This window comes from Gouania willdenowi, chromosome 8, assembly GCF_900634775.1.
Source record: "Gouania willdenowi chromosome 8, fGouWil2.1, whole genome shotgun sequence".
NCBI classification, from domain to species: domain Eukaryota; kingdom Metazoa; phylum Chordata; class Actinopteri; order Blenniiformes; family Gobiesocidae; genus Gouania; species Gouania willdenowi.
In genome coordinates, this window is record NC_041051.1 from 11,936,454 (window position 1) to 11,951,558 (window position 15,105).

The 15,105-nt window shown below is 37.5% G+C and overlaps 1 long non-coding RNA gene across 1 annotated transcript; it reads left to right on the top strand.

Moving 5' to 3' along the window:
• Positions 1–6,234: 6,234 nt before the first annotated feature.
• LOC114468745 (uncharacterized) lies at positions 6,235–9,013 on the top strand. Its single transcript, XR_003674673.1, has 5 exons — positions 6,235–6,249; positions 6,465–6,629; positions 7,394–7,732; positions 8,493–8,647; positions 8,785–9,013. It is a non-coding gene; the product is annotated as an uncharacterized LOC114468745 (long non-coding RNA).
• The last annotated feature ends 6,092 nt before the right edge of the window (positions 9,014–15,105 follow it).

Genomic DNA, 15,105 nt, shown 5'->3' on the forward strand with positions numbered 1-15,105 from the left:
GAATTCCACCTTGTGGAAGCATCCAGTATAAATGTCTCTCTTTCTTGCCTCAGTCTTGTTTGTTCCTGTTGTAGTTCCTCTGTATTAGCAGGGCTGTGTTTAAAATCACCCACTCTCTTGCTACATTTTGCTAAATCTCACTAAACCTACTATTGGCAAGGCTAACAGTGATAGTTCTCTGTAAGATGTGAGCATCTAAACATAGTGTCCATGAAAGGCACGAGCCAACCACTGGGAGCAATTTAGGGTTCAGTGTCTTGCTCAAGGACACTTTGAACCCCCAACTTCTCAAACCGAAAATGGCCAATTTCCCACTTTAGTCATGGTCGCCCCATATACCCATACACACAGACAGGACCATGTGTGCGATAAGATAAATGAATAGGTTGAAGTCCCATTAAATGTTATATAATGTTTAGAGGTATGTTAAATAAACCAAGTATCACATGTAACGGCAGTTCCATTACATTAACTGTATGGAAAGTCCTTGGCACATGCTCTCTGCCTTCATGTGTGATCGGTGCTCTCAAAAGACAAAATGCCATTTGATGTTTTGTGACAAGTCTTTCCCCAATCAGAGACAAGTTGCTGAGTCGTCACTTGGGAAACTGCTGATGTGGTGTTCCTAACAGAAGGTGGTCTTAGGTCAAAGTCCCTCAGTGACTCTGTTTGAACATACCTGGCATTTAGGAATGGGATTGTCAGAGTTTCTCTCATTTGAGCCCCAACATACTCAGAGTTTGAACATAACCCGTTTTATGGAATACGACTCAGGTGTTGCTCTCCCATCTTTTAAAAGCTGTCGTTTTTCCTCAAAAGAAAGTTTCTCTATTGTCTCTACCACTTTCACCCTGCCGGTAGTATTATATTCTGCCCACTAGCTAGAGAACGGAGCAGCAGCGGCCAAGCTGTATCAATTCATTAATGCACTCTGAACATACAGTATGTATAGCATTTAGCATAGCTTGGTTACGTCCAAAGGCAGTGTAGAAAGCTGCCTGTTTACGTAAATGGTTGTCTTCTTGGGGAAATGACTGCGCATGAGCAAACACATAAAAACATGCTATGGGGCCAGAGGCAGAGCAGCAATGTGCTTTTGGGAGAGGGCGTGGCCTCCTCCTGCATTACAGCAGAGTGAGACTGTGCCGTACCAGGAAATAGTGATGTTTAGTCATTTAGGCTATGAAAAGCAAAAAATGCTGACACTTTCAAACTTATAGGTACTGTGGGCTATCAGAAATGGAAAAATAAATAATTTATAATTATATTATAAATTTTAAAAAAAATTAAAAAAATCAAAATATCAATTCACTCTTGGGTAGGCACTGGAGGGTAGCACTTGAAGTCTTATACATAAGGCTGACAATACGCTGTCAATGTCTGTCATTACTATGAATAAGGTGTCATGAAGGCTGTCATTAAGTGTCGTTTGCTAAATTATGACACATTTAGAGCTATGTTGGCACTTATCCTACAGCCTCCTGCCAGAAACATTTATATTTTACTAAAACATGATTTTTTTTGTCTTTAAACCTAAAAAGAAGAGTTTTAAAAAGACTGGATGGTTATAACTTACAACACATCCATTCATTTTCTGACCCGCTAACTTACAGCACAGTGCAGATATAATAATACAGAATAAATTAGTTAATAAGTTCCCTGGATGACGACAACATTTTAACAGCAGGCAGAGATCATTCACATTGTACTGTGATATTGTTTCTTTTGCTGGAGGTAACATTAGGGATGCACTGAAATGAATTTTTTTGGCTGAAACCGAAACATCGAAAAAAATTATTAGGCAAAATATTCATCAAATTGCATTTTTGGCTCTGAATGTGTACTAATCACTTTCATTAAAACATTGCTATTGTATACTATAATATTAATGCTTCAAAAAGTAAATCAATTAAAAACATGAAAATATTATTTTTAGCACTGACATTCCAAAAATGCAAAATATAAAATAGAAAGTTAAACCTGACCCCACTCTTACATTAAATAATGTTGAAAGAGAGTCAAATTAAACAGGTTATCTAATTAAAACACATAGTATATGTGTAATAGTATAATATCTTGATTAAAATCAGCTTCTTGGTTTTATTTATTATCCAAACATGTTGTTTAGATGCACACACTGAGAGTTCACAAAACATACACACACGACAATTAACAGTTTAATAAAAGGTAATTATATTTAAAAAAAAAAAAAAAAAAAAAAACACACTGACACAATTGGCTTCATGTTTATAGTATTTTTGTATAATTAAATACATATGTGGTGTTTAATGAACCAACATAACATTTTTGTTTGGGTTTATTTATTAAATGACAAATTGACTTGATTTATATAGAGCTTTACATATCAGCTCATTCACCACTTCACACTCACATTCACACACCAATGGGACTAAACTGACTAAACCTCATCAAACCAACCAAATCCCTATTATTCACAGAATGATGAAGAGCTGTTATTATTATTATTATTATTATTATTATCATTATTATTATTATTATTATTATTATTATTATTATTATTATTATTATTAATAATAATAATAATAATAATAACCAGATTTATATTTGACAAAGTGAAAGTATAGAATAAAATTGTATAAGATTTTATTTTGTGAATATTCTTTTATTTATTATTGTTTTATTTTTTGTATATATATATATATATATATATATATAAAATACACGTAAACAAAATACGTGTACGTGTAAACAAAAATAAAAAGGGAAAATTTTAGATTAAATACAAATAAATAAATATAAGTGGGGAAAAATACAAAAGTAAAAATATAATTTCAAATATAAATACATCATTGAATAAATGCATGCAAAAAAAAACATTAAAAACAAAAAAAATATTGTTGAAAAATTCAATGAAATAGATTGATAAATAAAAGTGGAAATAAAAAAGAAAATACAAATATAATTTACATACTTTTTTTTTTAACTTGTATTCATTTAATCATTTATTTTATACATATTAAACATTTTTATTTTTGTTTCTTTTATTCATTTAATTTTAATTTTGGCAGGTTTGGCCCAACGGGATCTCGGTGGTGCGTTCAGAGTCCGTGGGAAACCGGGGGATTGCGATGACTTTTACGCAACAGACAGAACGTGAAAAGTGGTCACGTGCGTCGTAAAACTGAACGTTTCACCTTACGTAAATATTTTTTATTTTTATAGTTCATATAAAACGCTAAGATAGCCATTATGTATGCATTGTTCCCAAATAAAAACAAAAATAGACAGTGCGTCTTGAAAAGTTTTTTTTAAGTTTTTACGTAAAGTTGCGTGACGTCGTCGCCACGGAAACGAGTTGGATGCGACATTTAAATTCACCTGCTGAACTTTAACGTTCATTGCGAGCAGCGAGAGACGTTGAGAGGAGAGCTGTTAGCATCTGTTAGCATCTGTGAGCTGAGAAAGGAGAGAAAAACTCTACAAAACACTAAGAAAAGTCATCAGAAGACCTCTACACGACCAGAAGAAGAACTTCAGACCAGGACCAGAACTTCAGAAAAAGGACTTATAAGAGGACGAGACCAGAAAAGTGAACCATGTCCCTGCGCATGGCTCACGGTAAGACACGTTTTAATTATTCTCACCTGATAGGCCTTATTTCATCATTTTAGCACTGAAAAGTTAAACATATATTATGATTTATAATCTATAGGTCTGTCTAAATCAGGTTCGGGGCCTGAGACGTTTATATTTTACATTATAGGCCGACAGAAAATGGTTTTAAAACGTTTGGGCTGTTTCAACTGTTTTGCAGAGGTCTAATTATTTATTTAAAAAAAAAAAAAAAAAAGTAGATTTATTTAAGTCTTGTACTGACTGAGGTAGATTTAATGTAAATTTGTACTTAAATAGTTCATAAATAATTTAAAGTCGAGTTTCACTTCATATTTTTCTAGATAAAATTGATGCTGAACTATTTGTTTTGGTTTGTTTTTGAAGCAGCCAATCAGGTGGGTGAAATGTAGTTACCACAGATACTGTTTGCATTGTTTGTGCTTGAATATTTACTTCATTTATTTACATAGATACATACTTTATTTCCTACATTGATTACTTTCTTAAAATGTCTCCTTATTTAAATTTAAATGGTTTATCTTCCAAGAAATAAACAAATACATTTGTTATTTTTGCTTTATTGTTATAATCATTGCCCTCCCGAAGAAAGGATAAACTAAACTTTATAAGGGGAATTAAAATGAATTGAATTGTTTATTTTTGAATATGCAAACAAAATAATTAAAATGGGGGAAAAAAGAGCATAAATTTGAACATAAAGCATCAAATACAGAAGTGTAACTTATAAACTCCTACTCTTTCTTCTATTCTAAACTAATGAATCACAATGACAATCTTCATTGCACGAAGACAGCATAAATGTAATATATATACAGTATGTATAAAAGTGCATAGCATGTACATCACAAAATATCATCCCAAGTTGCCCGTTAAGCCCTTGAAAAACAAATAAAGAAAAATACAAGATGATAATAATAATAATAATACAATATACAAAAACAATAGTGTGTGTGTATATATATATGCTCTTAATTCTCAATGTCAGTCAACATCTCCCTCCTCCCTGTACCTCTTAAAAATTGTTGTTCTACCTTCTTTTGAAATGTTTATTATTTGAACTCTGCTTTAACTTCATGGTGAACCTGTTAAATAGTGTCAACGCACTAACTGAAAGAAAAACTTTGCCGAGTTTTACGAATTGGAGGTAATTTAATGTACATTTTCCCCTCATTATTGCTGAATAACTCCTGCATTTTCATCGCTAATTGTTTTTTTTAGGTTTCTTTTTAGCTTTTCGTCTTGCTGTCTAACATTCTGCAAACAACAACAAAAATATTTGGTGTTTCTGTATGTGAGACCGTATAACAGTTTAAATGTACATCTAAAGGAAGGTCCAAACATGTTTCAGTTAAAAAAGAGCTTTAAAAACTTTATTTACAATGTAATGAAATGAATATGTTTAAATATCACTGTTCGTTAAACATTTTTTTTGTTGTTTATTTCAGGTATGGGTCAGCCTGAGGGTTGGGTCGCAGGCTGGGCCGAACCCGAGGGTTGGGTCGCAGGCTGGGCCGAACCCGAGGGTTGGGTCTCTGGCTGGGCCGAACCCGAGGGTTGGGTCTCTGGCTGGGCCGAGCCCGAGGGTTGGGTCTCTGGCTGGGCCGAGCCCGAGGGTTGGGTCGCAGGCTGGGCCGAACCCGAGGGTTGGGTCGCAGGCTGGGCCGAACCCGAGGGTTGGGTCGCAGGCTGGGCCGAACCCGAGGGTTGGGTCGCTGGCTGGGCCGAGCCCGAGGGTTGGGTCGCAGGCTGGACCGAGCCCGAGGGTTGGGTCGCAGGCTGGGCCGAACCCGAGGGTTGGGTCTCTGGCTGGGCCGAGCCTGAGGGTCGTGTCGCAGGCTGGGCCGAGCCCGAGGGTCGGGTCGCAGGCTGGGCCGAGCCCGAGGGTCGGGTCGCAGGCTGGGCTGAGCCCGAGGGTCGGGTCGCAGGCTGGGCAGAGCCCGAGGGTTCAGTCGCAGGCCGGGTCGACCCTCCGGTTTCGTTTCCACCCTGGACAGACCCTCGCTGGTCCGACCCTCCGGGCTCGGATCTAGGCTTGGATCCAGGCTGGACCGACCCTCGCTGGGCTGACCCTCTGGGTTTGGACCCAGGCTGGGCCACAGGTAAGTTCTGAGAAACCTCCATCATTCGGCTCTGACTGTCGGTGTGAGTCTGTGACCAAGAGGCCTTGGTGAGGTGACAGTTCTGACTCATCTTAGAGTCTTCTGTTTCTTGTCTTTCTAGATGAGTTCCTTGTTTAAACGTGTCTTTCACAGCTAGTCCTTGCATCTGGCTGGATGAGTTTAGCCTTTGGTTACATTCACGCCAAGGCTTGTATTTATAATATCACCCTTTTGTAAATAGTTAATTTAGGTGATTAATCACAGCTGGCCCTTTGCGTCTTGCGGGGCTTCTGATGTCCCGGTGACGTCTGGCACCTGGACCTTTTTAGATTGTAGATTTAATTTTTTGTTTCTTTATGACGGGCCACAGTGGGCGTAATTCTCCCGTCACTCTCGTAAACAGGTAAATATGTTTAGGTATAGTTAGGTTGTTAAGAGTTTAGAGATTACGTTTTTATTCCCACCATGTTTGAGACACAAGAGGCATCAGCAGAGGATGAAGACTTCTATCAATCAAAACTATGTAAGTAAAGTGTCTCGTTTACACAGAAAGACACTCAACACTTTTTTTTATTGTAAAAATACTGCCATTGGTAGAAAAAAAATAAATAGATGTTTGTTTACACTAAAACCTATAAATTGTCCACCACAGTGTCCCACAATCAGCCCCAGGAGGAGACGCCAGCAGAGGAAAGAAACAATATTAACCAAAACAATGTAAGTAAAACTTCTCATTTACACAGAAAGACACTCACATGTTTAATGTATAAATAGAAGTCACGTTTTACTAACTCCTGTAAAATGTCGGAGAGGAACGCCAACATCCACTGATGGAGGAGAAGAAAGATGGAGGACGGGAGTGCCAGCATCTACCAATGGAGGAGAAGAAATACTTTTATTAACCAAAACAATGTAAGTAAAACCTCTCGTTTACACAGAAAGACACTGGACACGTGTATTGTAAAAAATGACTTTCTAATAATGCTTGTAAAATGTTGGACTTGAACACCAGAATCCACTGATGGAGAACAAGGAAGATAGAAGAGTACCATCATCTACCAATGGAGGAGGAGGAGGAGAAAAATGGGGGAGCACCAGCATCCAAAAGTGTCCCATAATCAGCCCCAGGAGGAGATATCAGCAGAGGAAAGAAAGACTATTAACCAAAACAATGTAAGCAAAACCTCTCATTTACACAGAAAGACACTGAACTTGTTTTTATTGTAAAAATGTTGTCATTGGTAAAAAAAAAAAAAAAAATAGAGAGAAATAGATGTTCGTTTACACTAAAACCTGTAAATTGTCCACCACAGTGTCCCACAATCAGCCCCAGGAGGAGACGCCAGCAGAGGAAAGAAACAATATTAACCAAAACAATGTAAGTAAAACTTCTCATTTCCACAGAAAGACACTGATCACATGTTTAATGTATAAATAGAAGTCACGTTTTACTAACACCTGTAAAATGTTGGAGAGGAACGCCAACATCCACTGATGGAGGAGAAGAAAGATGGAGGACGGGAGTGCCGGCATCTACCAATGGAGGAGAAGAAATACTTTTATTAACCAAAACAATGTAAGTAAAACCTCTCGTTTACACAGAAAGACACTGGACACGTTTATTGTAAAAAATGACTTTCTAATAATGCTTGTAAAATGTTGGACTTGAACACCAGAATCCGCTGATGGAGAACAAGGAAGATGGAAGAGTACCATCATCTACCAATGGAGGAGGAGAAAAATGGGGGAGCACCAGCATCCAAAAGTGTCCCATAATCAGCCCCAGGAGGAGATATCAGCAGAGGAAAGAAAGACTATTAAGCAAAACCTCTCATTTACACAGAAAGACGCTGATCACATATTTAATGTATAAATAGAAGTCACGTTTTCCTAACACCTGTAAAATGTTGGAGAGGAACGCCAACATCCACTGATGGAGGAGAAGAAAGATGGAGGACGGGAGTGCCGGCATCTACCAATGGAGGAGAAGAAATACTTTTATTAACCAAAACAATGTAAGTAAAACCTCTCGTTTACACAGAAAGACACTGGACACGTTTATTGTAAAAAATGACTTTCTAATAATGCTTGTAAAATATTGGACTTGAACACCAGAATCCACTGATGGAGAACAAGGAAGATGGAAGAGTACCATCATCTACCAATGGAGGAGGAGGAGGAGAAAAATGGGGGAGCACCAGCATCCAAAAGTGTCCCATAATCAGCCCCAGGAGGAGATATCAGCAGAGGAAAGAAAGACTATTAACCAAAACAATGTAAGTAAAACCTCTCATTTACACAGAAAGACACTGAACTTGTTTTTATTGTAAAAATGTTGCCATGGGTAAAAAAAAAAAAGAAAAGAGAAATAGATGTTTGTTTACATTAAAACCTGTAAATTGTCCACCACAGTGTCCCACAATCAGCCCCAGGAGGAGACGCCAGCAGAGGAAAGAAACAATATTAACCAAAACAATGTAAGTAAAACTTCTCATTTACACAGAAAGACATTGATCACATGTTTAATGTATAAATAGAAGTCACGTTTTACTAACACCTGTAAAATGTTGGAGAGGAACGCCAACATCCACTGATAGAGGAGAAGAAAGATGGAGGACGGGAGTGCCGGCATCTACCAATGGAGGAGAAGAAATACTTTTATTAACCATAACAATGTAAGTAAAACCTCTCGTTTACACAGAAAGACACTGGACACGTTTATTGTAAAAAATAACTTTCTAATAATGCTTGTAAAATGTTGGACTTGAACACCAGAATCCGCTGATGGAGAACAAGGAAGATGGAAGAGTACCATCATCTACCAATGGAGGAGGAGAAAAATGGGGGAGCACCAGCATCCAAAAGTGTCCCATAATCAGCCCCAGGAGGAGATATCAGCAGAGGAAAGAAAGACTATTAACCTAAACAATGTAAGCAAAACCTCTCATTTACACAGAAAGACACTGAACTTGTTTTTATTGTAAAAATGTTGTCATTGGTAAAAAAAAAAAAAAGAGAGAGAAATAGATGTTCGTTTACACTAAAACCTGTAAATTGTCCACCACAGTGTCCCACAATCAGCCCCAGGAGGAGACGCCAGCAGAGGAAAGAAACAATATTAACCAAAACAATGTAAGTACAACTTCTCATTTCCACAGAAAGACGCTGATCACATATTTAATGTATAAATAGAAGTCACGTTTTACTAACACCTGTAAAATGTTGGAGAGGAACGCCAACATCCACTGATGGAGGAGAAGAAAGATGGAGGACGGGAGTGCCGGCATCTACCAATGGAGGAGAAGAAATACTTTTATTAACCAAAACAATGTAAGTAAAACCTCTCGTTTACACAGAAAGACACTGGACACGTTTATTGTAAAAAATGACTTTCTAATAATGCTTGTAAAATGTTGGACTTGAACACCAGAATCCACTGATGGAGAACAAGGAAGATGGAAGAGTACCATCATCTACCAATGGAGGAGGAGAAAAATGGGGGAGCACCAGCATCCAAAAGTGTCCCATAATCAGCCCCAGGAGGAGATATCAGCAGAGGAAAGAAAGACTATTAACCAAAACAATGTAAGCAAAACCTCTCATTTACACAGAAAGACACTGAACTTGTTTTTATTGTAAAAATGTTGTCATTGGTAAAAAAAAAAAAAAAGAGAGAAATAGATGTTTGTTTACACTAAAACCTGTAAATTGTCCACCACAGTGTCCCACAATCAGCCCCAGGAGGAGACGCCAGCAGAGGAAAGAAACAATATTAACCAAAACAATGTAAGTAAAACTTCTCATTTCCACAGAAAGACACTCACATGTTTAATGTATAAATAGAAGTCACGTTTTACTAACTCCTGTAAAATGTTGGACTTGACCACCAGGATCCACTGATGGAGGAGAAGAAAGATGGAGGACAGGAGTACACAAACATCAGCACAAGACGGAGATGAAGAAAGACTTCTATCAATCAACCAAAAACAATGTAAGCAAAGCCTCTCGTTTGAACACACATTTAATATAAAAATAGGTGTTAATTACTGTACTAGTGCCTGTAAAACGTCTTGTGTGTGATTACAGATTCACTTCAGAGGAGAATCAGACGGTTCCAGATGTTCATCACCACAGCACAGAATGAGACAGCAGTAGTAGTAGTAGTAGTGTTTACTCTGACGGCTTTCATTTCAACTATAAATAAATAAAAAATAATATCTTAAGAAATCAAACTTGGTGAAATGCTTTGTGTGCTTTCTAGTGTTGTGTTCAAGACCACACTATCCGAGACCAAGACTTGCCCGAGACCAGAATGCACCGAGAGCGAGTCAAGACCAAGACCATAAACATTTTTTTTCAATTTAAAAAAATCTATGAATAAATAAAACTATGACAAGGTTCAACAGTTAAATAACATTCTCTCTTTAATTTTAGTTTATTTTAAATACATTTGACGGACAACAAAGGTGCCTGCAAAAAATTAACTAAAATATTAAAACTACTACTGATAAATTCACTATTATTCTACATATTTGAAAACAAGATTTTTATGTCAGCTGAATGTACAGCAAGTGTTTAAAAGCATTTCTGCCAAGAAATAATGATTCTCGATTCTGATTTTTTCAGTTGTACAGGTCACAGATTTCACAAGATCATTTTTTAGTTTGAAAAAGCCTTTACACAGGTTATTTTTATTAATTCACTAAGTTGATATAGTTTAATTTGGTTGCAGTAATATAACTAGGATATTCAATTAACAAAGGTTTCCAGCTGTAACTGTAAAAGTGAAACTTTCTGAAATAAAACTACAAACAAGTTGTCATCAGTGTAAAAAACATAGAGCTACAGGTAGATGTGAAACTAAATAATTGTTGAGAATTATTATTATTCTGGATACAGTGGAAACAGAAACTATAAAAAATAAATATATTGTGAACCTGTTTATATTGTGGTGAACATATTATATACATAAATGTAATTGGAGTCTAAAGCAACAAAAAACACCACTTTAAAATGATAATAGACTAATATAAGACCTCTTTATAGTTATTTGAGTCATTTTGGCTTGTGCAACTTGTGGTGATGACGCGCTGGTGACGACATAATCCAAGATGGCAGCGGCCCGGACGACAGCCGATACTATGTAATAAAAGCTTTAAAAGACATGGATATAATGAAAAGAGTAGATGAACAGAGGCATAAACATGCTGACACACACGGACCTCAGTAAACGGAACATGCTTCACCAGCCGGCTGGCACTAGGACCCAGAGGCGGAGTAAGTGCGTCCCCTGTACTGCATTCACAGGCTGTAATATCACCAGTTTATCATTTTACCTGTTGTTAGAGCTACTGTTTTATTACCAGGGAGATAATGTTTATTACTGGTGATTGTTTTCTGGAGTTTTACCGGTGATTAGTTCATATCTCCTTCTGCTCCGCGGTCCAAACTGACACCGTAGCCACACACGTGTGTCACACATGTCACTCAGTCACATTAAGGAAGGTTGTGGTCATTATACAAGGTGGATTACATAATGAATAAAGGATTGTTTTATCCCGTTCTTCTCCGTGTTATCACATTATAAAAAAGTTTAAAAATAGCAGGAATTAGTGCTGGTCTTGAGAGAAAATCCCGAGTCCAGGCAGCCCGAGTCCGAGACAAGACCGAGTCAAAATGCTTCAGAGTCTGAGACAAGACCGAGACCTTTAAAATTTGGTCTCGAGACCAAGACCGGTCTCGACTACCACAACACCACCAGCAGTAGAAGTCTCCATTGCGGCGTTATAGGCACAACGGTTACACGGCAAAGCAAGCGGAAAAAGGAAGACTGACTTGGTGAAGCAACAGTCTAAAGTCCCAAACATACTCGGGCGGACTGGACTACTCAGAGGTCCGCTTTGCATCCTTGCAGATCCCTGTGACTGCGTTGGGTCTGCCCCACCTACTGGATTACATTACGCATGTAAACCTAAGAGAAGCATATCCAAAGTGGCGAGAGCATACACAATTCATTTGCAGTCTGGATGCGCGAGTGGTGGTTGTCACTCTGCTCTGAGCGGCAGCTGAGATCACTGTAGCCACCTGTGTGAGCTGTGTGGGGGGGGACGAGCTCACAGCAACAGTCGCACGTAACTACAGAGTGATACATCCATTCATGTCAGTCTCTAAAACAAGGGGAAAACTCTCCAATACAAGATAAAGTCCCAACATTTGTCACTGGTCTCCATTGAGAAAAAAATCCTAAAGAGCGCCACAGTTGTGCACGTTCACAAGGATACCGGTAAGGTATCATGATTCTACATACTGCAGCTTTACATACAAATATCTAATAGATAGCGCTTACGCCAGAATTGAAGGAGGTGGTACATTGTTGACTTACAGCACCAGTGGCAGTTGTCGGTTCGGGCCTCAATTGAACTTTTGTAAGTAATGCATTAGGGTAATTCCATGTTATTTTAACAAATGGCCCACGCACTAACTTAAAAAATATAAATTGTAGAAAATGTAGAACATGAGAAATGTGTTCATAATTAGTATAATTATGTATACAATGGTTTTTATAATTTCTATGTTACTAGTGAAAAACTATGCTTATAAGTCACAGAAGCAAGCTACAATGGCCTCAAGCGAGTAGTAAAATAACCCAAAGTTGGATTACATAAAGAAAAAAATGTTTTACATTTAAAAAAAGAGTCATCTTTATACTATGAATTAAAACAGAGATCAGATTTGTTCTTACATTCCCACATGCAGTTATGGTCCAATGAACAAAAAAATGTTTTTTTCAGATTTCAAGAGACTGTCACCCAAGAACCAGTGCATACAACAGTATATGTGACTAATCATTAGTGATGTGAACTATGTTTGTAGCTCAAATCTGATCAAATTATAGAGAGCTGAGGTACATGCAAAGTTGTTTACTGAAGGCCCAAACATGTTCCAGCCACAAACCTCCGACACACTTTTTCCAAATTTGAGGGGCTGGCATGTCCTCTAGATAGGATGTATAGCAGATATTTGTGTATATTGTAAGAGAGTAGGTGGAGCTGTATTGTACGGTGGCTGGGTACGGTGGCTGGGAAGTGTCAGGTGAATGCATTTACAGAAACGAACACAAATGCAAACCGGCCACAACGGAAGTGTTTCCGATGGACCGGTATCACATTTGGACAGTCAGACGGGTATTATGATATGATAGCCTGATATGAAAAATATAAGAGTATCCTAATCAACTTTCATACGCGTTTCGATGTCTTCTTCTTGTTCTTCTCTGTTCTGTTGGGTTAAAAACATCCGCCAGAAACGTGTCCGTCTGTAATACCGGTCCGTCGGAAACACTTCCGTTGTGGCCATTTTGCATTCGTGTTGTGACCTTTTTGCATTTGTGTTCGTTTCTGTAAATGCATTCACCTGACACTTCCCAGCCACCGTAGTATTGCTATACCAAATATCAGTTTTCTATGTGGTGTAATTCCTGAGATATTGGAAGCTGAACTGGAAGAAAAATAAGGACGCACGGAAATCAACATACCCCCATCACTAAATTGGCCATTTCTCAAAAAGTATTCACCCGATTAAACTAAAAAACTACTGTGGTTCTATAGAAAAATCATGAAAAAATTTGATTAAAAACTTTGAATTTTTTGAGACCGCAGTGCATGGGATGTCCTGAAAATTTGTTAAAATTACATGTAATGATCCATTAGTGATCTGCATATTTGTTAGTTTTATTCACCCTTTCTGTTTAAATTCAGTCAAAAAGAATAGATGATGATGAAAGTCTTTCTGCAGCCAGTCTTTGTTGCTTTATTTATTACAGACATGATGAATAACAACCTCTGCACTGATGTACCGTCCACATAACTAATGACACATCTGCCACTACCATATACGTAAGATCAGCTACAGTGTGCAAGCTTGCAAACAAGTCGGAATGGTAAGCTCCACTGCTTGGTTCATGCATTTCTAAGTCGGACACAGAACGAGTCTGTGCTTCACTTATCTCAGACATCCCTACACATGATTGCTTTTTACCTGGGGTCATGATTTTTTAAACACATTCTCATTCATAGAAGAGCAGCTGTACATGGGTAGAAGGGCACACTGGACAGGACTGGAAACCAGTAGTGAGATGGATGATGACTTTAGATTGGCTTTAGATGAAATAAAATATAGATAACTGACTTATAATAATATTTAGCTGGGGTTGAAAACCTCTGGTACCAGGTGAAATCATCCGATACAATATTTTATATTTATTGTGTGTGATGTGTATTTGTGTCATTTTTACCAATTACTAGACATTTTAGGCTACCCAATTTCAACTCCAGCCCACCCCACATGGGGTCCCGGCCCCAAGGTTGAAAAACATTGACCTAAAGGGTCATATATTGCCTTGTTTGTTAACAGTGCAGCCGACTGATGGCTGTGGCTGCTCCGATGCGCAATGAGAGCGCACAGTAACAGCTTATATGACACGTCCAAAGTTGTTCCAACACACATCCTTGTGTTGTCCAAAATAATGAATTAAATAAACATTTCAAATGTGAAGAAATGCACTACAAAACCCTAATTAAAATCAAATAAATCAGGTCAGAACGCTGCACCACACCATGGTTTGTATTTTTAGGTATAAAATTGTGTAAAAAAAAAAAAAAAAAAAAAAAAATGCAATGTTGTTAATGCAATCTGATCTGATCATTTAGACTATACAATGATTCAGACTTTTTTTTTTTTTAAACAATGTTTTTTATTGATTTTCCATAAGGACATACAAAACACATCGACACAATGAGATACAAGCAGACCTCGCTGCATACACACACATACAAAAAGTAAAGTAAAAAAAGAAAAAAATTACAATAATAGTAAATAAATACAAAATAAATAAATAATTTAAAAAACAAAAACATCATTTTTCACACCCAACAGCCTTACAGATAAATAGAATATATTGTTAGTTGAGAAAGTCCATTAAGTGTGCCCACGCCTCTTTAAATTCGTGCACTTTATTCCTATTGACATAGGTTTGCTTTTTTAATGTAACACACATTGCCAGCTACTCCAGAAGTGTGTAGAGCAGTGGTCTGCAACCTTTATTCTCAAAAGAGCCGTTTTGCCTCATCTCACCTGGATTAAAGTCCTTCCAGAGCCAAAAAATACATTTTTAATGAAGACATCATAGTGTATCAAATTCTATCAATCCCCACACAATTAATGTATATTTACTTCCAGACCAGAATAGTCTTTTAGTTGATTTAGTTATCTTACCAGGGATTTAAAACTCAAGGTTAACCACAGGTGCAGGGAAAGTGAATAATCTGTAGATGTTGCAGGAGGTGAAGTAGGAAGGTGGCTGAGTCACTGCACAATGTGATTTATTTTT